Source organism: Dromaius novaehollandiae, chromosome 1 (assembly GCF_036370855.1).
Source record: "Dromaius novaehollandiae isolate bDroNov1 chromosome 1, bDroNov1.hap1, whole genome shotgun sequence".
Taxonomy (NCBI): domain Eukaryota; kingdom Metazoa; phylum Chordata; class Aves; order Casuariiformes; family Dromaiidae; genus Dromaius; species Dromaius novaehollandiae.
The window spans coordinates 111,931,052-111,953,738 of NC_088098.1; the positions used below are offsets into that span (position 1 = coordinate 111,931,052).

The window sequence follows — 22,687 nt, forward strand, 5'->3', positions numbered from 1 at the left end:
TTGGACTCTGTCTGAATAAGGATTGCAGGGCCAGAAACAGACTGAAGAAAAGTATACTGCTAACAAAACAGATATTTTTAGCAAGATATTTTAGAAGACGCACAAGACAACAAGATTCCTTAGGGAAAGAACAGGATTCAAAATGTAAGAAGTATTAAGAGGAGTGCTAGTTACTTACTTTTCAGCCTTGTAAGAAATTTACCACATATCAGTCAGTAAACAATTTTAAGAAGGCCTTATTTTAAAATATTTATTATTGCCTGTGCTTGCATTCCTTCATGGACATTTTGGGGATGCCTGCACATCCTCCTGAGACTGGGAGCTTTGGAAAATGTGACACAAAGGTTATTGGAAGCAAATATCAAATGGAATACAGAGTTATCACCTTGTTTTACTTCTTTCTACTGTTTTAGGTATATGGATTCAGTGTGAAAGCCTAAAAGTTGCAGGAGAAGAAGAGAAAAGCAAAATCAAGGCTTAAACCACAGATATCCAGAAATGGCTAACTGTATCTTGATCTCTTAAATAAATAGCCAGATAGTTTTTTTTTTTCTGATTGTTTCCAAACAGAGAACCAGCTGTTTTTCAGCCAAATGCCTCAGTCAATAATTAGTACAAATTATGAATATAGTCATTATTTTCAAAGTACTTATCTATGCCCTGCACATCAACAAAAGGTAAAAAGGCTTAAAAAAAAAAGTTTTTAGGTTACATCTAACTTACAGCAACAGAGAATGAATAATATTCATAAAATATATCCTCCTAAAAGAAAAAAAAAAACCTATATATGGGATATGGAATACCTATATATGGTATAATGGAAAATGATCTTATAATATCGATGCATTCTAGGGGAGGAAAGCAAAGCTTCTTAAATGTTTCAGTGTGATTCCTCAAGGGAGATACCTCATACTTCTGTGATCTTCAGGGCACAGCACAAGCAATGAACTCACAGAAAAAAATAATAAAAGGACTGGGTTATCAGCTCCAAAAAGCAGATGACAGGTGTTTACATGTCTAGCCCAAAGAGACCTTTAATCTTGGCTAGGGCATGTAGCAACTTAAATATAAATTTAAAGCTGAAATTTAAATCTACCAGATTTGATTCATATTTGCCAGCTTCAGACAAAAAAAAGTTGAATTCTCCCATGCCCATAAACACTGCTGGATCCAAGCCAGGGTACCCTGGCAGGTACAACTATCATCATTTGAGGTGCTGCCCTCTCACAGAGATTATGCTAAGAAAATCCAGATTTGGCAATAGTCAAGATCTCATGGGGTAAGGTTTTCAGACAGCTCAACAGCATCTCCTGCAATGCCTACACTTTACAGGGAATTGGGGGGCTCCTGAAGGATTCAGTGAGGAGGTCTAACAGCTGCAGATGCTTTTTGTGCTCTTCAGTGTCACTTCTTATCCATCCAAACCATAGCTGCCACTTCTGCTTACCTACTACACTTCAGTTGGTACTGAGCCCTACAGTTTTTCCTCAGGCTCTGCCATAAAAGGTGATGGATATCACTCTATCTCACGTCCCCCATGATGAGATTCACCTGTGTGGTTTGAGGAGCAACAATAACTGACATAGTTGAGTGGGTGGAAAAGGCTAAACAGCTAAAGAGAGAGATAACTGCATCTCTGAAGACATGGGGCTAGGGATTCTAACCACATGCATTATAATAAAATTAAATAGCATTTCTGTAATTACAGAAAGTAAGTTTTTGGCTTGAGACTTCATAAGGACCATTACGAACAAATTAAGGTGGAGTAACAGAATGATCCCAGTTTGGCAAATGTGATTGTGTCCCTACAATGATTGGGGGGCAAGGTGATGCAGGCCAATAACCCCAGTTCAAATGTCATTACTTGTTGTGTTTATGTGTTTTGCTTAGTTTCTGTGAATATGAGGCACTGACAAGTGTTTGTAGTCTTATTAAGACAGGTATAGTTCTTTCCTGAGATATATCATCTGTGAAATATTTTAACTACAGGGAGATCACCTGAGCTAGAGAGACTGGGCAGCATTGAGGACAGTTAAAGTGGAGAGAGACTCAGCCAGCCGCTGAGGACAAGAGGAAGACACCCACCCTCCATTTATATTAGTATTAGTGTTAAATGAACCAGAATTCTGCAGACTAAAAAGCAAATCTGAGCCACCGAAAAATCTTTTTCTTGCTTTTGTATTGTCACATAACTTGTATGATGAGTACTTGATAAGTCTGTCCTAAACACAGCTATTTATTTTCATGTTCTCTTTTCAGAGATATCCAATATATTTTAATGAAAGAACATTTTTCTCATAAGAAAAATGGAACAACCCCACAAAGAAATGCTGCTGCACACAATAGCCATCTCAAGAATATAAATAAGAGTCTATAGCCAGAGTAAGAACTCAGTGTCTCAGGCCACATTCTCTCAGGAAAATGTTTATGACATGTTCAGCTTGAGGGCAGGGACAGTTTTTGAGATTCAAAAGTAATGTCTGGTGACAGAGGTAAGTTTCAGGACACTGTTGACAATACATTTTATTGCTTTTTGTACCTCTGTTTACAATCTGCTTAATCAAATGTTTGCTCTGAGATAATGAACCAGACTTACCCTTTGCTTTGAAAGTTATCTAATAGTAAGCCTAGTCCCTGCATGATTTAAGAAAGACTGGGTGTGTTTTTCCTACAAGAATAATGAATGACGACTCTCAAAATGCCTATTACTAAAAATAGGATCCAGGATTCAGAGCTGGAGCACATGCCTTCCACCAAGCTGCGGGAACTGGTTTAAAGCCAGATACCACAACACTGGAAAGAAATCTCCTTTGGCAGGCACAAGCACTTTGGCAAGCATTATAAGTGGTGTGAAGACAGTTTGCTACTCAGAATATTCATGCTAATCACAGTAACCTACTTAGAAATGTTAAGAAATTTTCATTTCCTTACTCTTTGCAAGAGGATGAGGACAGGAGGCAAACAATATTCAAATACTTAAAAAATCAATGTAAAGAGGAAGAGAATAGTCTTTTCTCCAAGTCCACAGAAGATAGGACAAGAAGTAATAATTGTGAAAATAGCCAGAAAGATTTAGGTTAAATATTACTTTGAAAGGAATATTTTCAATCTGACCACTCCAAGAGCGTGTATGGAGAGTGAGGTTTGCTTCATTGGTGGGGGCCTACAGAGGTTAGACAAGTATCAGTCAGAAATGACAGAGCTACTGTTCATCCTACCATGATAAATATTGCATATTCATAAGATGCTGTGTGTTGTCTGCACATGCAGTATCATTTTAATAATTATTCACATTGTAAGCTGTACATTCATTTTTTCCTTCACAGTGTTTTACAGAACAAGGTTCATCAACTAATGACAATATCTTCATATTAGAATATCCTTTGAAGATGATAACTAGATTGCCACTTAATGATAAGCCCTGTAGAAATAAGTAATAGATATAGATATAGACCAGTGTCCCAACTCTAAAGAGCTTACTATCTAATAATGAACTTCAAGCAGTTCATAATTAAAATACAATTAAATAGGAAACAAATATTTAAATTAAAGTTCTACTGCATTTTTTCCATGTGACTGTAATTGATTTGCATCATGCTGCTGATCTAGTTTAGGAAAATAGCTTTTCTTCTGCTAAACTTTTCTGTGCTGATTATGTGAACTTTTATCTACTTTATTAAGAATAGTAGATATTTCACTATAAACATCATTGAGCATTTTTCTTAGCATAGTCAGGATTGAGAACTTAATGTCCATCTTAAGCTTTATGGATTAATTCTACCAATGCTTATTTATGTGCTTAATATTACCACCACTGTTATCAATGGAGCAGTAACATTAACATCAAAAGTCTTAAATTAGAAGCATCTTCTGAACAACCAATAGTGCAAAAAATTGAGCCTTTCAAAGAAAGTAAGGAAATCCATCTTCTGCAAATATTATATTTACAGAAATATGTATTTTGAAACTATTCATTCAGTCTTTTTGCCCTACACAAGAAGTTTTGAAATTGCTAACTTCTTGAAGATATTTTTTTTTTTGAACTTTATTATATGCTGTTTCTAAACAGTTATCAAATTGCATTTAAAGGATAATGCCTGGAAATACTTATGCTTATCATAGTGCCAGAAACACATATACAGGCAGAAAACGTTCAGCATTATTGCTAAGATGAAATAGCAGTTAAACTACATTTGTTCTTTTCTCCATTTTTTCACGTGGTTCATATAAGCTTCTAAAATTTTTAGTGATTTCCTAATCTTTAGGAAAAAAAATAAACCCAGGTCATCTCGTATCCCCATTCTGTTCATTGTGAGTCAAGAGTGATACATAAATAACATTCAAACCAACAGAAGTACTTGGGTGATTGTACATACACTGAATTAATTTTAATTAACTGACTCAACTCCTTTGTGCCTAGGAATCCATATGAGTGCTTTAGCAGAAAAACAGCTATATTAGAACAAATTTGTCTGTGAGAGTGAGCAGAGGGAATGTCTTCCTGATTATCAGGCTGCAGGAACTCAGTCCCAGCCATGACTACCTACAGGTGAACAGTGGGAGGGTGATGAAGCAGACCTAGGAAACCAACTCTCAGTCAAGCACATGAGGAGAGGTAGAAGGATGCATAACAGTATTGGGAGTACATATATTTTAGATTTTGATAGAATACTTTGCATCATTTCTGGCATTTTTTACTTGTATGTAGATTCACTTCTTACAATCAATCTTTCAAAATATTCAAATCTGTATATTTTAGTGAAGACTTATAAATCCTATATATAAAGATCTGATATAACATCAGTTTTTCTAATAACTAATGAACAACCACGAATCATACCTTGAATTTGTCTAAGAAGAGCAAATGGAACTGTTCCAGAATATGTAGTCTTCTCAGCTAAACTGCATAATCAATAGAAGACCTAAAGACAATCCATCACAAAGGCTAATTTTATCCAATCTACATGTGCAATTCTGAAAAGCAAATAAAAAATATAGCAGTAGCAGCTGTCTTGCCTCAGTGGAGGATTAGAATTTTGACTAGAACATTTTCTCTTGCACCTTAGGTTGTTTTATTCAGTGGCATCATATGTAATGCTTTTTTCTTTTTCCCCTAGGAAAATTTTACCAGATGATCCTATAGGCAACTTTTTATTAATTTTTTTATGCAAGCCCATTAAAGCAGGGAAGGCCTATCCAGAAGAGAGATTTGAACTTCCTTATACTGCATCCCAATGCTGTTTTCCTCTTATCTCAGCTCTGTGGGGATCCCAGAGCAGAAAGTCTTCCATCCAGAACAGAGGGTGCCCAGACTAGTCCTAAGGATTTCATCTGTCAGTTGAAAACTGTTTGTTGTGTGTGTTCAACTGTAAGAAAAAGAAAATTGCATTTTCTGAAATGGATAAGCCCTAGGACACTTAGGACTGAAGTCATAGGTTTATTAAAGGATAATTAAGTATTCTTTCGATGTGGCTTACCAATCAAAAGGTAAAAACAAGGGGGATTTTTAAATTAAAAGTCTATTATGTTAAAGTTGCATTTTTCCAGATTTATTTTCCATTAAATGTGTTCAGAAACATTAATACTAGTGAGTCAATCTTTTTAATACCATAGAAGCCCTTTTTCTAGTCTTAATTTATACAGATTGGATTTTCAGCCACTGAACTTTGTACTTCTTTGATCTAGCTAATTCAAGCATCCTGTTTTGTTAGAAATCTTTCCATTTACTGGTAACCCTACTAAATTACCTTTTTAACCTTTTTTTGGATAAACTAAAAGAACAGTAAACATTAAAAACATGTGCAGGTTGAACAGGTGACTTAAGGGAGATGTAACCCTACCTTCACTTCTCTCATTATGTCTACTCTGTAATGTAAATTTTCCTAATCAGGTGAAGTGGTCCAGAATTGGACAGTCTCATTCAGATGTTACCTAAATGCATGCAGCTCAGAATAATTTAATATATCTAATGCATTTCATCTAAAATGCTGTATAATTTAAACATTTTGTTCAGTATCTCTGAAGTTCTGTTGCCTTCAGAAGTCTTTGAAATTAAACCAACTTAAAAACAAGATTATCTAATGTACTATTATCTGACCTATAATGGTACCTGGCAATCATCTTACCAATTTATTGATGATCAAGAGGCTACCACAGAAAGCCAAAGTAAAATCAACGATACAATTTTTGTAATACATGTAAAGGTTTTTTTGAACTGTAGAATGTATTTCTAGGATATGCACTATCCTATTCACGAGGGTTTTGATATCCATACTCCCATGTGACAACTTCTTACAGTCTTGGCTTATTTCATGTTTCCTCTGACTGTGATTCAACAGTTGTCCAGAAGGAGGATGCAATGTTACTAGGTAACATTAAATAATAAAAATTGTTGAACTGAGGTAGGGAGATGCATGCTAACCTTAAGAAACAAGCAATGACTTGCCTTTTCCTCACTCTCCACAATCAGTTTTTCTGGGTTTACAGCAGCTGCAAATTTTCTGAGAAAAAATTAGGGTTTCTCATCTACCCAGAGCCCCTCAGAAACTACAGTCCTGAGGAACACAAGTGCACCGGCAATTAATCTTGCAGCTGAAACATGTCTGAGTAATGCAGCAGCAGATTATGTTAAAAGTCCTGGGAATAGATACAGGTGGAACAGTTAAAAAGCATGCACTTACTACAGCTAATGGTCTTTACATGAGAAGTTCTTAGAGTAGAGCATGCAGGTGCTGAGTACAGGAAATACAGGTATTTATATTTCAGCTTACTGGAAAAAGTAAAATCCATCTGTTTAATTAGAAATATAGTGTGGTTTGGCACTTCATGCAATATCTTTTGTAAATTAAAGATTTTTTTGATACTTTATTCCCTTCTTGGTTATATTTTGTTTTAGGGGAAGACATAGAAAAAGACATTTATTATTCATTATTATATGATTAATAACAGTGATTAACTGAAAAAAAATTGACAATGCTTTCCAGCTCCTAACCAGAAGTTAGCTGGTCTGTACTGAACTTTTTGAAAAGCTTTGTCAAGAGATACTGCGTTATGAATTACTCATTCTATCAGCTCTATTAATTCTGTTACAATGGTAACACATCCCTAGGGACTCAGACTCAATCTTCCCTCTGTGTACCAGCATCACAAGAAAATCTAAAGAAGAGACTGAAAATGGCTCTACCACTCATCACATTTTGTTTGGCACATTCAGAAGAGCACATTAGTTATACATGAAGATTAAAAATGCATTTATTTATCACAGGCAAGGATAAAATGACTAATATGACTCCTGAAAACCAAAAAGAGCCTACAAGGGAAACAACCAATCCAGATTGTAAAATCACAATCGACTTTCCAGTAACGCTGTAAAATGATAGAATAATGTGTTATGAAGAGTTAGTTGTGATTATGCATTGCACAGCCATTTCTGGATGAAAAGGTGATTACATATTAGGGCAGTATAGAAGCTAAGAAAGCTCAAGAAATATAACCATATCGGTGTTTCTATGTCTTACATTAGTAATGAAATTAGATTTTTTTTTTTAATCAAAGAGAATATTAGAAACACTGTGTTTCTATACATCCTTTTTATCCATGTGTATAAAAAGAGAGAGTACTCAAATTCAACAGCACCTGCAATTTGCAAGGCAGGAAGACAGAGATTTGAAAAACAGATGATGATATCATAACAAATAAGGGTGAATCACTATTTATACAAATAGTCCTAGAGGAAGCAAGTCCTTACTGAGATGGCTGTGGAGATCAGACAGTGTGGAATGATAGAAAATGACATAGTTGAGGCTGGAGGAGAGAAGGATCAGGTAAGGTGTGGATATTTTCAGGATTTGAATTAGTAAATTCTCTACTCAGCTGCCTTTCTGTTGAGCTATTAGTTATGGAAAAATAGGCCAATGAAGTGAGTTTTTGGACATTAGAGACTCCTTTGAATGCAGCACAGGCAAAGACCACCTCTGAAAGAGGGTATAGAAATGGATAATGTGAGGTTGTTGTTGATGGATTATCAGCTCAGGACTGCTATTCTCCATACAGCAGAGGACTGAAAAATAAGGAAAGAGGGATGACACAGTTTGAGCTACATGGCGTGTAATCCGCTGCAGATTTCATGCTCAGGTCACTTGGGATGACTTCATTCTTCTTGAATGGAGTGCCATGGCTGAACAGTGCAGTTCATCCCACAAGTGCCAATTTCATACCATTTTTGTGCATTCTGGGCATATGTACCAGATTAATACAAAATAGATCACTGATAATATAGGTATAATTTATGGCTTAAATTTGACTGGTACTATTTGTGTGGCTTTCTCTACCTAAAATCATTCCGCTTTCATAAGACAAGTATAGCTATACAGATGTCAGGAATAAGCAGGTTTACTAACTGTATTTTTTAAAACTTTCATGAATAAAATGTAATATTTCATAAAATTTTTCTTATAGTAAAACTGAGTGTGTTGAGAACATCTGGATTACAAACATGTCTATAGAATACTGGGAATTATTTCTTCTATATGTCCATATACATATATATACTGCAAAAAATCATAAACAAATTATTGATACGTCATTTTCTGATTAACCACCCCACTATTCATCACATTCCTATTTTTACAGAACTTTATGCCCAACAATGGTTAGGTGCAAGAACATGCATTTAAGAATATAAATTTAACACATTGATCTGACAATAGGTCTTAAATAGGTCTCAAAAAAGAGCACACAACTCTCTCTTTTGAACATAGGAATTCAAACTGAGTTTCATTTTAAGAACATGAAATACACCTGTGTATGTGGAGCAGTTCACAGATATGATTAAAATACGACAAAATACAGTACAGTCTGCATCAAAATGCAGACAGACAAAAATGAGACCTTTATTCCTCAAGTGTCTCCTCATTTCTATGTAGATATATTACCTCAAATATCATCTCTCCATTCAGAATCACGGTGGAAACAACTTATTCTGCCTTATAAAATTGGATTAGCAGCTTTTGAATGCAGCTGAACTCAACTAAGTACATGCACATTTATCTAATGCTTTTTATGGCCTCAGATCTTACATACATTTTGCCACTCACGGTATGCCTGTAGAAGTATGCTTGATGCTATTAGTAAGGCTGTTTTTCCATTATGGAGGTAGTAGGAGGGAAGGCATCTTTGGTGCTTTCCCAGAGTGGTCTCTCTACCCAGCTGTTGCCTGGATTAACCCTGCGTACACCTCACATAGGACGCCAGCAAAGCACAAGGGATAGAAGACGAAGGCAAAAGCCATTCAAACCACCTCCTGGTTTAGGAACTGGGAGGATTTTCACAATGTCTGTGGCATCACTATTACTGTTCTCAGCAATGTACTCAGTAACCCTCTCCCCCACTACATACCCTTCCCCTACTTGAGCCACGAGACATGCAGAAAAGAAAATGCATTCTTCTCCCCCAGGAGCTGCATGGGTGATGCAATGTCACGTGAGGTGGAGGGACAGGAAAGACGAATGCAGCCAGAAGACTTGTGGTAGAACAACAAGATGTTCTGGGACTGTAAACTGGGGCTACATTTTGTGCAGTAAGTTAGTCATGAGGGGTAGGTGAATGAATCCTCCCTTTGCTCATCCCACAGGGCTTGGCAGATCGAGGGAAATAGTCTGTGCCTCAAGACTGGTGCTCTACCACACATGCCCCAAAAGGGAAATTCAGATGCTGAAATATAAGTGCCAAAATTCAGGATTTCAGGAGAGTTATCAGAAGGTGATAATTTTAAGAAGCCAAATTTGGAGCTCACCTAGATTCTGCCTAAGACACCAGAGAACGATGGCAGCCAAGCAAAATGTAGTACCGGAGGGGCAGGCTTCCCTCACGCGTATCAGGGAAAGGATTTGCAATTTATCCATTCTCTGTACCTCAATTTAACCCCTAAACTCTTGGTTTCTTGAAGTGTAAATACCTTGTCATTGCCTGTCAATGCCTGTCACCAGGCAGCATTTTCCTGAGCAGAAATCTCTTAAAACAGATCTCTTTGAAGTCCTCTGTGAATCTCAGCCACAGATATCTTCTGCAGACAGCACAATTCACCCCAGAGATGTGGGCCAGAGTAAGCCAGCCAATGTTATGGAGCTTTTCTCCCAGTACAGCTGCACTCCTGGTGATTCACCTGTTTCTGTTCTCTGAAACAGTGGCAACAGCACAAGGAGGGGAGGGAAAAGTAAAATAAAGATTTCTGTGGGCTACGGTTGTGATGTGGAGAACACTACTTCTGCAGAAAAACCTCTCCTGCCTCTTAGATCTTCCTGTATTTCTATCCTCAGTTAAATGAGCTGTATAATTCAAAAATATGGCAGTACATATACTTAATCCTTGAAACTGCTGAGAATTCTAAGTGTAAAGAGCACAGAACCATACTCATAAAATCCAAGTAAAATGAAGCGTTTCCTAGATCTAGTTACTTGTCTAAATATAATTCATTCAGTATAGTTCATCAACTTTGACTATACCTACTTGTGCACATTACGAAGGTCAAATGGAAGAATGAATTTGAACTCTAGACACTTATATATTTCTATCTACCAATCACATATATCAATGGCTCATGTAGGGAAAAAAATAAACACTTCACTAACTTGATAGTCTGTGGAAGAGACAGTTTGGAAAAGATACAAATAATTAGTGACACACCATATAAGAGAGACCTGGAAGAAGGTCAAGAAATCACACAGTGAGAAAGAGACTCTCACATACATTTAACACAAGAGTTCTCTAGGTTATCATGGTTTCATTGTTTTATTAGTGTTATTAAAGGGAGAAGTAATATGACTTGATAAAGCAAAGCATAGAGTATATTTTCTTTTCATTGCCTGTGAATTTATTTCAAAGGCTTCAATTCAGAAAGTTTGGGAGATTTGTATATTCTTCAGACATCAGACAATTCAGCACAGAATCAATATATGGTGGAGCAGAGATCAGACATTTTAGGGGAGCCCTGAGGGATGATCTTCATGATTTCTTCTAATTGCAATTTTAGTAGAATAGTTGATAGAACATTTATTTTTAATGGTACTGCTGGATTCTGAAATTATGCTCAGCAGGTTGGGTGATCCTGCAGAGATTTCAAACACAATATTGCAAATCGTGCAATAAAGCATGTTACTTTAATCCCTTCATTAAGGACAGACAGCCTTTTCAGATAAATTAAAAACCATTTCAAACTTTCTCCCAGCTAAAAAGTACAAGGCCAGCCAAAGCCTGTTTTGTAGATTTAACAAAATGTGGCTTGGAAGCCATCAGCAAATATAATAGACACAATTCAAGCCCTAGCGTAATGTGCTTGTAGTCCAAAAACAACTGAGGAAAAGGCTCATTCAATAAATTATGTCCTTGATCTTGTTGATGCTTTTATACATACTTAACTTTAAGCATATGGATAATCCTCCTGTCTACAATAGCATTATTCATAAAGTTAGCAAGTATTGGAATAAGGGCTTCAGTGTAACCTATAGTAGTGATGGTTATTGATTATGTTAGCGTTCATTGTTCATTAAAGCTCTTAGCAATATGTTTTCTGAAATGTAGGAAGAGGAAACCTACTGAGTCTTTGATCTCCATAATGAAAATTTTGTTACTTTTTTATAACTGATGCATCAGAGTACTTCGCATAGCAGAGACACATAAGTCCCTGGAAATAAGTATGTAAAGCCTTGCATTAGCATAAGAGCAGGCACATTATTTTTTTAGTACTGGGGCAATATAAAACATTTATCCTTTTACGACATTCATGGGTTAGGTTTGAAATATTAGTAAAATATATAATAGGGTTGCTTGACCATCCTTATCATCATTTCATGATAAGATTCAGCTGTCAGTGAAGTAAGGCTATCCTTTTCATAATATTGCAATGTTAAAGGCTGGTACTGTAACTCTGATGACGTCGCTTGCATCATGACAAGATGAAGATTGAAATAAGTGCAACCTTAATCAGTAGAATAAGTTATTCAAAGAATATTGTGGAAAGCTAACCATTGGATATAGTTTACAAATATGTATATAAATTGGATGCTTTAGGGACACAAATAACATGCTGACATGGTGTTTTTTAGAAGAGGAGCTATTCTCTTCTGTATCCAGATTCTGACATCTGGCATTTGTTTTTGTTCTTGGCAAAACAAAGAAGCTGTAAAGATGATAATAACTGCTACAGTTTGCTTTACAAGTGCATATGCTTAACACACTTTACAAGCCTGCTTCATAACAAAAAGAGAGTGTTAAGCTTGGATCTAATTTCTGAAGATCAGTTACACACTATTTCTCACCATGATGTCAAAGAGACTACCAAACTGGCAAACTGGATTAATTCTCACTGAATTTCATAGTCAAATCTGCACAAGAAAGTTAAAAAAAAAAAAAAAAAAAAAAGTGCAGGAGTATTTGTCCATGCACTTGGGTATTTTCTGTATTCTCTAATGATACTGAGGAGTACAGGAGCTGCCAAATCTGCACAGTGCTCCAGAGCTCAACAGCACTGTGTACACACAATACATGTGTATACAGTATATGTACTTGTTATTTCTGCTACACCTTTTAACAGTAGTGTAACTGGCTCCAGTTTAGCAGGTTTTTATAATTTCTGCAGCAGAAAGCAGTGAGCTTCACAGTCCAGTGTTTCTCTTTGTAGGCTCTCGGATGCAGTGTCAGCACAAGGGCAGCCCACTGAAGGAAAGCGGAGCCTTACAGATAACGCTGGCCAGGAGCTTTCTGACAAAACTAATTCTGTGAAGGAGTCTTAGGCATGTTGAACTTTCGCCAAGTAATAGATACTGTGCTGATTACCTGACAGGCAACTGAAGATTTCTGGCTTCCAGTGGTCAAAGCTGGGACAATCAATTTCACAGGCATCCTAGAAGATACGCTTTTTAATACTCCAGGTTCACTGATATGACCAATACCCCATAATGTTTTAATAAATAAAGCTGTAGTCAGGATTTCTACAGTTATAGGCTCACAGTCAGAAATATCAGAAAATGGTAGACAGAGAACACTTGGAAATGTCTGTTTCAGGGAATCACTACTAGAGATTGATTGGGATTTTGATTTGTTTTCTTATTTTGTTTGTAAATAAATACCAGTGGTTGAAGAGGCATATTGCCTCATTTTAACAGCAATCAAGTCTGTATCTCAGAGACTCATTTAGGCTCCCTTTATAGTCAGTGGGAGAAAAACAGTCACTTGTATTGTTGCATTAATCTCACCCTAAAGTGGACATCGTAGCACAAGCTCGATGAATTGGGTACAAAACACGTCTGACTCTCTCCATTGACCATACATGAATACAGATGACCAAGTCATTTGTCATTGTGAACATTTAAAGAAAGATGAGATAAAACTCTGGTTGATGGACAGTTTTTCCAAGAAAAAGAAATACTTTTATAACTAGAAATTCAATGTTTTTTATTTGTATACGCCTATTTTTCTACAGGAGAATGCATGAACTACATGAGCTGTGTGTGAACAACTCTAATTTTTTTAGTGTTTATTTCTATAACTTGGCTTAAAAATTCTTTTTGATGAAAGCCACTTATCAAATGGAAAGATTCATTTTTCAAATTCACACATTTCTGTCCATGCTGGAAGTTTGGAAGTGGAAGGTTTGGTTTGGCTGAAAGTCTCTGTAAGAGATTTCACAAAGGATAAGACAGAAAGAAATATACACATTACTTCATAGGGAACATAAAGCTTGATTGCATGCATTCATAGCATGCCTCATTTTTATGAAAAGGAAATTGAAAAACAACCAAAGCCATTGAAGACTCATCAAGTTCTACTCATACCTGATTTTTTACTTGGTTTTGTGAATTCCGGTTCTCTCAAAGATTCCACAAATGTTCTAGGCAGTTCCAAGAGTGTCAGACCTCCTCCCGTCCATCCTAGCCAGTCTACCATCTCACAGCTAATCGGCGGCAGAGCAAGTCAGAACCACAGGTGAAAAGAGCAGAGCAGAGAAGGCTAGCTGGCTGCAGAAATGTGGAAGCAGAGCTGCCCTGACCTAGTACAAGTACGTGCATAACCCTTCAGTCATGTTGCTACAGAGATGGAAGTAAACTGACTGGACTTAGGCAAAAGCACAAGGTAAAGAAAAAGAAAAGCAGGATGACGAATGAAAGAAAACAGTGGAGGGGGGAGAAGATTCAGAGAAAAGAACAACCAAATAGGACTCAGTTAAATAGGGTTCAAAGTCAGAATGTGAAATCAAAAATGAAGCAAGATATATGAAGATGTGATAATAATATAAAATAAACCTTAGTATATATGTGAAGAAGAATAAACTTAATTGTAGTCAGCAGCTGTTAGGGAAATTAGAAGAGGAGAAAATGACAGTATGATCCATTTTCTAGCTGAAACTGTCACTGCAGTGATCTGCCTACCCAAATAATGTCAAAAACCTTACATAAGGCCTTTCTTCTACCAGTTTCCTCAAAGAGAGTTCCTTGAAGACTGTGCTTTGGGAAATGGCTCAGCATGTAACTCTAGTATTTTGCTGACACCAAGATGTCATTCTCAGAAATAACACCTTTTCTAGGTGCTGCTTCCAGAGCAGGGTTGTGACAGGCACTCCTCCAGATTTCAAGAGTTAAAACACACCAGTAATAGAATGCTTAGCACATAGGCAGCAGCTTTAAATCATCTTCACACTGTACTGACTTAGTGCAACTTTGGCCAAATAACAAGTTACAAATGACTTTTGCACACGTACACCTTTAATTCAGAGTTCAAGAACTACATGAAATAAGTTTTGTGACCTCGATCCAATTGCCAGAAGCTATACCGATAAAACCATAGCCTCAACTGAGCCTAATTAGCAGGCCAGCAGACAATATCCACAGAGTCTCCAGGTAGTGAATGGGCAGAAAGATAGACCTATTCTATCTCCCTTCAGAAACATGCCTCTGAACCAGCCACATAACTGGGATGAGAAATTTGTACTGATTTTCTTTATGCTGAACCTAGTTTTCAGACTAAGCAGAAGATGAAGTCTTCAGGGATATATATCCAGCATTTTTCTGGGAAATTGGATCTTTACAAATAATTAAGCATATCTCTTACAGAGTCCAATTTTAAATGGAGCTATTGCAACAATAAGCAGAGTAGTATGTTACAGTTTCTAAATTCCCACCTCACTTTCAGAAGAAAAGGCCCGCTTCTTAATATGTGCATTTTCATTTTGCTTTTCTCAATACAAATTTAATTATCCTCTATCTTTCCACATTTTATTCCACTTATCTGTAGATTATCCAAACACAAATGTACTAAATGATGGCACTTAATGAAACCTTTGGCTACACTGTTTGCTTATGAAACCGTAAACATTTCCCGGACAAAATTAGCAATAGCAGAACCCTTTTCAAGCATACACTTGACAAAAATACATATAATTGCACAATTCAAAAAATACATTAGGATGTAATGTCTTTTCCGTAAATGTAGTTATTATTTGAACCTTCACAGTACCTTCTGCAAAAGGGCATTTAAGAGGAACGATCAGGTGTCAAGTCCTCACAGTTTTGCGGGCTGCAGGACTGTGTGAGTAGGTAAACAAAGACCATCTCTACTTCACTAACCAGTGCAGTGCAATAGGACTGAATCTATATAGGACTACAAAGTTGTTGGACAAAAGCCTAATATGTACTTATGCATCTTGCTTTCCCTCTTAACAAGAGCAAGTTGCAGTCTTTCGTGGCTTGTTCAGTCACTAGGCCTGAGCTAAGCATTTACACAGGGCAAAAGCAGGGTCTATGGGACCTGGCTGCTCTGCAGAAGGTATCTCTGCAGAAGGAATCTGCACATGGTCCCCATGGGAATTTTCATTTAAAGGCACAGGGAATCTGCTAGTCACAGTAACAATATTCATCCCCCCTTTGCAGACACTAGACCAATGCCCTTGTTCCACCTGAAGTTCCACTCACTCTCATCCATTCTGCAAAAATACTTATAAAAAACAGCATTTACCCTGGTTTGTATCACAGGTAGAGGCACTGTAGGCAACAGATGCCAGCTGTAACAGGGAGCATGTTAAGGAGATGTTCAGTGATAAAAATGTTGCCTTGCAGAGGCGATTTCTCTTGTACAAAGTTCTTGGATGGCTCTGGAGGCCATGCTCTCCTCTGGACTCTGCTGCAGTACAGTTATCAAGCCAGGATATGGACTCATGCTTGGCAGTATATTCACACCTAAAGAGCTCCTCAAACTTTTCACAGTATGAGTGCATCTGCCTCATTGCTTCTGTTTTGTTGGTTTGGGTCTTAGTGAAGGTCACCATTTGGAGGGGTGGGAGGGCTTCACTTTGCACTGATTTCTGAATGCATCTAGTGGCAGTCTTCAGGTTGGCAACTTCACTGTGTTTCTATCAAGTTATCCCACCAGTGGAGAATCCTTTGACCTTTTCATGGGACAAGCTTATGAGTAATGTCATTTTTATAGGAGACAATATACTGAATCTTCTGGGATGCAGAAGATGCCCAATGTTGCCATCCAGATGAGAGGAGGTTTGGTCAAGAACAACAACAAGAAGGAGGCAGAGGAGGACATGAGTGGTTCAAAAGGGTTTAACAGACAGAGGACAGGAAGAAAAAACTGGATCGGTAAAGAAGGACATTGGAAAGGACATTCAGTCCTGGGTCAGGAGAGGCAGATAAGTGTGACAACGAGGCGAGTGTGTATTACATTGACCAGGGTGAGGAAATGGATGAAGTAATCCTCAAACACCTCCAGGATGTCTCTGGATTAAAGACTTGGTGGGGGGGCTTTAACCTCCCTGACATCTGCTGTAAAGGCAACAGGATGGGACGCAAACAAAGCAGGAGGTTAGTGGAGGCTGTCAGGAGTAAATTCTTGATACCTATATTGGATGGGCCAACCAGGGGTGATGCACAGCTGGATCTGCTGTTCCCTAAGAAGAAAGAACTGGCTGGGGATGCAGTAATACGGATAACCTTGACTGTAGTGACCATGAAAATAGTACCATTACTATCATAGCACCAATCCTGACAGTAATTTCTTGTGAGAGGGTATTCATAGCCTTGAGGACAAACAATCCCAAGAGAGACAGAGAGAAACAGACAGTACAGATTGTCTATTTCGTTTTCATCCACTAACTGTGCCTCTTTTTGCTATGATAAGCTTCTGGTATCAAGAAACAAAAGTGATGCAGAGACAAGAGCTAGTCTTAGCTGCTAATTCTGCTCAGTCAGTGAAATTCTGCTTTTCAGCATTTTTGCAGGATCTCAATGGGGATGCTCTGTTACACCCAAAATCTCATTATAGGCAAAAGGGAACACCCCATATACATAGATCTAGGAGTATATTATTAGTCCAGTTAATGTTTTAATGCTCTAATAGTCCAAATTATCTAATTAAAATGCCTCATTAATAAGATATTAAAATTATTATCCAAAAAAGAAATTTCTAGTATCTATCCCTTTTCTCTAGTGTTATGCTCACTCTTCTAAGGTCCAGCTGGGTCACAAGGTTGACAGTTTCAATCTTCCTCAAGAAGACTGGGGGTGTTTGCAATGAGTTCTCAGTATCTTGAGTTTTTCACCAGGAGGAGTATGGTGTTGATGGTGGGATTTCTTTCTTCTCTGGCTTGCGGCCTTTGGGAGGCTCTTTTTAAAATGTTTTCCTACCCCAGCCTGCTCCCTTCCCCCCGCTGCCAGCAAAGGGGTGAAGATGCCCCGCAGCCCCAGCCCCGGCGGCTGTTTGCAGGGCAGGGACTGCCTGGGGCTGTCAGACCCTTCCCCAGCGGCACTCACTGAGCTGCAGCTCAGGCAGCCTGGGCAATGGGCACTTGGCCACAAGGCGCCTGCTCAGCCCAGCCCAGCCCAGCTCAGGACACGGCAAGCCCAGCCACTGCTGGAGACCCTGCATGGGCATGGCACCCCAGAGCCTCCTGCCTTCTGCTAGCAACAGCAAAAATCATATTTACTGGGCTAAAACTCACCTGTGGTCTATGCAGAAAATAGTGTGGATAATATGTCCTGACGTTGTGTGTATCTACCAGTAAACAGGGGTAGTCAAAACATGCTTAAAATTTGTGTACCAAAATGAGTATTTTGTTTCTCTTCAAGTGTGATTTCTTGAACTATGTTGTTATTTCAGTGATGTGAAAGGAAGGCTTTGGTCCCATCCAGGTGAAAGACACAAGAGACTAGTTAGACTATCAGATGAGGGTGCTAATGATTATCTCTTTTAATTATGTGGAAACTGAAAGCATAGATATTATTTGTAGTATCATGGGGAAGAGCGGCAATATTTAGGTGTTTATGATTCAGATTTCAGACCCTTTTCTCTGAAGCAGGGATGAATAAGGGGCAGAATGTTACGGAGAGCTCTACAAGACACAGTTTATATGTGAGCCAAAGTTGCGAATGTGCTCACCTGAAAATTGTTCAAAGCCATAGGTACTGGGGAGGTGTAAAGGTGACAATATTTCTATCTGTAGATGACGGATCTTTCTTACTGTACAGTGACTGCAGTGCTGACCTGTCGAAACTTTTTCTCTCATCAGCGGGCTATTAAGACCCCATGATAGATTGGTCATAAACTTTAAGAGAGCAGAGGTAGGGATCATGCCCATTCTGATAAATTAAGTGTGGATTTGTGATCTAGACTGTTTCTTCAGTGGATGATTGAACATAGAATCAAAGAAGAGATGAAAGCTGGTGTTTTATCCTCTGAGCCACCCCGCTCCTTCGTTTCTTTTTACTTTCCCAAAATTCTGTTCATCAGTTTCATTTTTGCAAAATTCAGACATGGATGAACATTTTGAACTATGTTATATTAATTAAATTTCAACTTCTGAAGTATTAACTAACCAAGCACCTTTTGTGTGTCACTGATTCTTAACTAAAGGCTAACTTGATTTTTAGCATTACATTTTTACCTAATTACATTTCTTTGACAATGCATGGCAAGGAAACTTGTAGAGTAAAACATACAAAAATGTCATTTACAATTAACTCTTGATAGGTTTAGTGCAACACTTCTTTTTTTAATAAACTTGTAGGAATTTTCTCAAAAGGCAGGCCAACAAAGCATTTCCTTCTGCTATTATGTTTTATGAATACTTCTATTAATGGATGAACTCTCATGAGACAGAGGGACTTAAAACAACCTAATTTTAAAGAAAATTGTCCTTGATATGTATGAGCATGACACACCAGGGTGAAATGCTTTTAGAGGAACCGTTACACTCTGTCAAGCAAAGCTGATTAGTGTATATATTTACAAATATTTTGAATTAGCATGTATAAACACAATTTAGACATATTTTTAAATAAAGATAATAAAAGCAATTATAGTAATTGACTAAGTAATGTACTTTTTGGAGAGCTTTTAAAATACATAACTTTGACTGATAGACCTTAATGAGTTCTTTGTAGACAACACAGATAGCCTTGTGCATCTAACTAAGCAGGTTAAATTGTGTGATCATACACTGCAACCAAATCCTCTGAGTTTGCATCTAGAAAATGTTCCTATCTATTTTCTTTCCTATTAAGATGAAAAAAGTCTCCTTAATTTGCACCTGAGTAGGGAAAAAATTCTCAGCTAAGCAGATTTTCAGACATACATCAGAAATTATTTTTCCAAGCTTCCCCCTAGATTTCCTCAAGTCATGTCCACAGTGGCCCACTCTTCCTCCCACTGTGTAAGTTTAAATCACGGCCAGCATAGCATACACAGGCCACTGTTGCCACTAACGTCCTTTTATCAAGACTTCAAGAGCTCTTTCACATGTGCACAGTTTCAGAAGAGATGTAGCTTTTCCTGGTTTCTCATATTACAATAGATTGAGCCTGGACAAAGAGTCAGGGGTATGGCTTCAGTTTCAGACTTTATCAAAGTTTTCTACCTGATTTGAGTAGGTCACTCCATCATGCTATTTCAGTTCTTCCTGTCTGAAAAGAGGAAGAGAAAAAAAATTGCTGCTTATAAAGTGTGTTAAGATGTGTTAGTGAAAAATCTCTATAAAAACTAGGTATTACTTACTACTATCTCTTACGATTTTTCTACTGAAAAATCACTGAATAAAACACTTAATTCAGGATACACTAAAATCTATCATCTATCTAGGCTTGTGTTCAAAATTTTTTGGATTTTTTAAAATGAAAATAAAGAAAATAGATGTTGGATTTGTTTGGGGGAACAGAACTTAGAATTTTGACCAGAATAAATTCAGTATTCCAATATAGCTGCTGGTTATTTGCAAAGGTCTGTTTTTTACAAATGCTAACTGCAATACTTGTCATTGAAAGGTTCAAACAAACTGACTCTGCTTTGAAACTACCTTTCTTTTGAATTTCTTGAACAACTGGCATCCACAGATCTTCTACTTAAAAGCAAGCTTTTTCCTATTGTTTCTTTCACAAAGTGTGCATATTTACAAATTATTTCTATTGACAGCACTTCAAATTTCATAGGATTTCTTCTTAGTCACTCAATGAGGTTTATATCTGTTTATCACTTTACAGCAACACAAAATGACTGATCAAAAGCTACCAAAAACTGTCTTCCCTCAATGAGTCTGAGTTTCTGTTCTATTACTTTTTCCTGTTGTGCATTGGCTTTTAAGAAATTTTTGTTAATTTTCATTTATACCTTAGAACACATTCTCCTACTTTTAAATAGTTCTATTGACAGTTGTATTTGTTCCTTAAGCCAGATGTCTGAAAATTACTTCACCCGAAGCCTACTGCAGGTAACTGATAATCTGGCATTGATGTATAAGTCAAGTTCATATTTGTGGTGTTTGATATTTTGTCATTTTAAAAACAGATACCTAACACAAAATAACTGTGGGTTTCTCTTTTTGCAGTTTGTACTGTGCTTTGTACTGTTATGAATTTACTTTGTCAGTAAAAAAGTTACTGTACATACAAATGTTTAGGTTTGCCATTCATTTGTTGTGACGGATGCTATAAACCTATCTGTATATGAACCTATCCACACGATATTATTAGAATTTATTTTCATTCACCTGAGGTTTTAAAATGAGATATAGCATAGCCAAACTAATTGCATGATTTTAACAAACTGCCTGACTTCACTAATCATTATCCCTTTCTCGGAGTAAGGCTGAAAGTCATAATTATGCTTCGTATTTAAAGAACTATTCAATTCTCCTTGACTAAACATTATACATTATCATAAGTGTGATAGAATTTAAATAGTTATTAAAATATTTCTAACATTCTGCTCTGTAGCTAACTATGCATGAAAAATCTTCAGAAAGTTCTCATTTGTTTGGATGGTGGCAGCATACTATTTTTATTACAAGTATCTGTTATTAACAAAATAAGTGATAGATATTTTGCTTTCCCTTACAATTCTTAGCATTATCTCTTTTAGCATTTGCTTGTATGCTGCTGTTTATCAGCTAAAGTTCATTGGTTTGAACATTAAATATACAATAATGTACATACATTTAACACACATTTAATCCAATTGTCTGTTCTCATAAGCAAAGTCTTTTGACACCTTGCCGTGCATAATGTTGTGGGCTCGTGTGCTTAAGAAAGCATCAGAACGTGGTCTGAGGATACAAGTCATCTCGTCCAAAAGTTGTCCAAATCTGACAGTATACAAGAAGGAAGTAATGAAAGCAGGAAAGGGCTGGATAATTAATAATTAATCAGAATGACAACATGAAAGGAAGAGAAGCATACTTTGATTAATCAACGTCTCATCTCTTACTCACTCACTAAAAATACAGGAAACAACAGACTACACACATCACTACCGTGAATTCATAGCTAAAGGATTCTGACATATGCTTTTGACTACATACTTTGCTTCTTGCTATTTTTAACACAATAGTTTAGTAAATAACTGAACATAAGAAATCTAGATAGATACCTAGCCTGCCCTAGTATTCAGCAATAAAGATCCATAGTATTTTCTATTCTAGTATCTAATCCCATGTAATATTACCATGTTCCCATTCTTTTTCAGTATAAATCTTTAAAATCCAACTGAAATAGATTAAAAAGTAAGCAGTATAATATTGTGACATCTTAACCTGTCTGAAAAAAATCATTTTAGGTGAACGGAAAAAGATTTGGCTTTCACCATAACTGTTATCATCTCTGTCTTCCTCTCAAAACCCATCCCTGGTGAGTGAGGCCTTCATCAAACATTTGTTGCATTGTTTCTGGAATTAATGTCTAATCTTGCAGCATGCAAGACTCCCCCCGTGATGTTTGAGTCTTGCTGAACTGAGTGTATTGCAGAATTGAGAAGTTAGACTGCCTTAGCTAGATACACAGAGGAAATTAAATGTCCCTTTAAGAATTTGGGTTTTGTTTGTTTTTGGTTTCTTGTATTTTATTTAATGATTGCTTAAAGTAAAACAAACAAATAGCTTTGATTCAGGAATTAGAAATGCAAACTCACTGCTTCAGTGCTCAGAAAAAAGGCACTTGCTCTAGAGTTGCCTTACTTCTTACTCCTTCTTTCTGGCCCTAATTATCTTGCCTACCTTTTCCCTCTTTCCAAAGCAGCAGTTTCAACATGCTGTACAAAAGTTTTTAGTGATTAAGAAAAGAAAATATATCCATCCTTTCATCTGTAATCCAAAATACATCATACAACTTTGAAGATGACAAATACCAGGAAATTACGGCATTGTTAC

General features: G+C 37.0%; 1 long non-coding RNA gene across 4 annotated transcripts in view; it reads right to left on the reverse strand.

The window, feature by feature from the left end:
• Window positions 1-22,687, reverse strand: part of LOC135330365 (uncharacterized) — a 48,099-nt gene that overhangs the window by 5,371 nt on the left and 20,041 nt on the right. For 2 of the 4 annotated variants that reach the window (XR_010392339.1, XR_010392341.1), the window contains 2 exons: window positions 21,480-21,628; window positions 18,879-19,955 (listed from right to left, as the gene is read on the reverse strand). This is a non-coding gene — a long non-coding RNA (uncharacterized LOC135330365). Of the gene's footprint in view, window positions 1-18,878; window positions 19,956-21,479; window positions 21,629-22,687 lie in introns of those variants that run through there. The other 2 variants (XR_010392343.1, XR_010392342.1) reach the window with 2 other exon arrangements.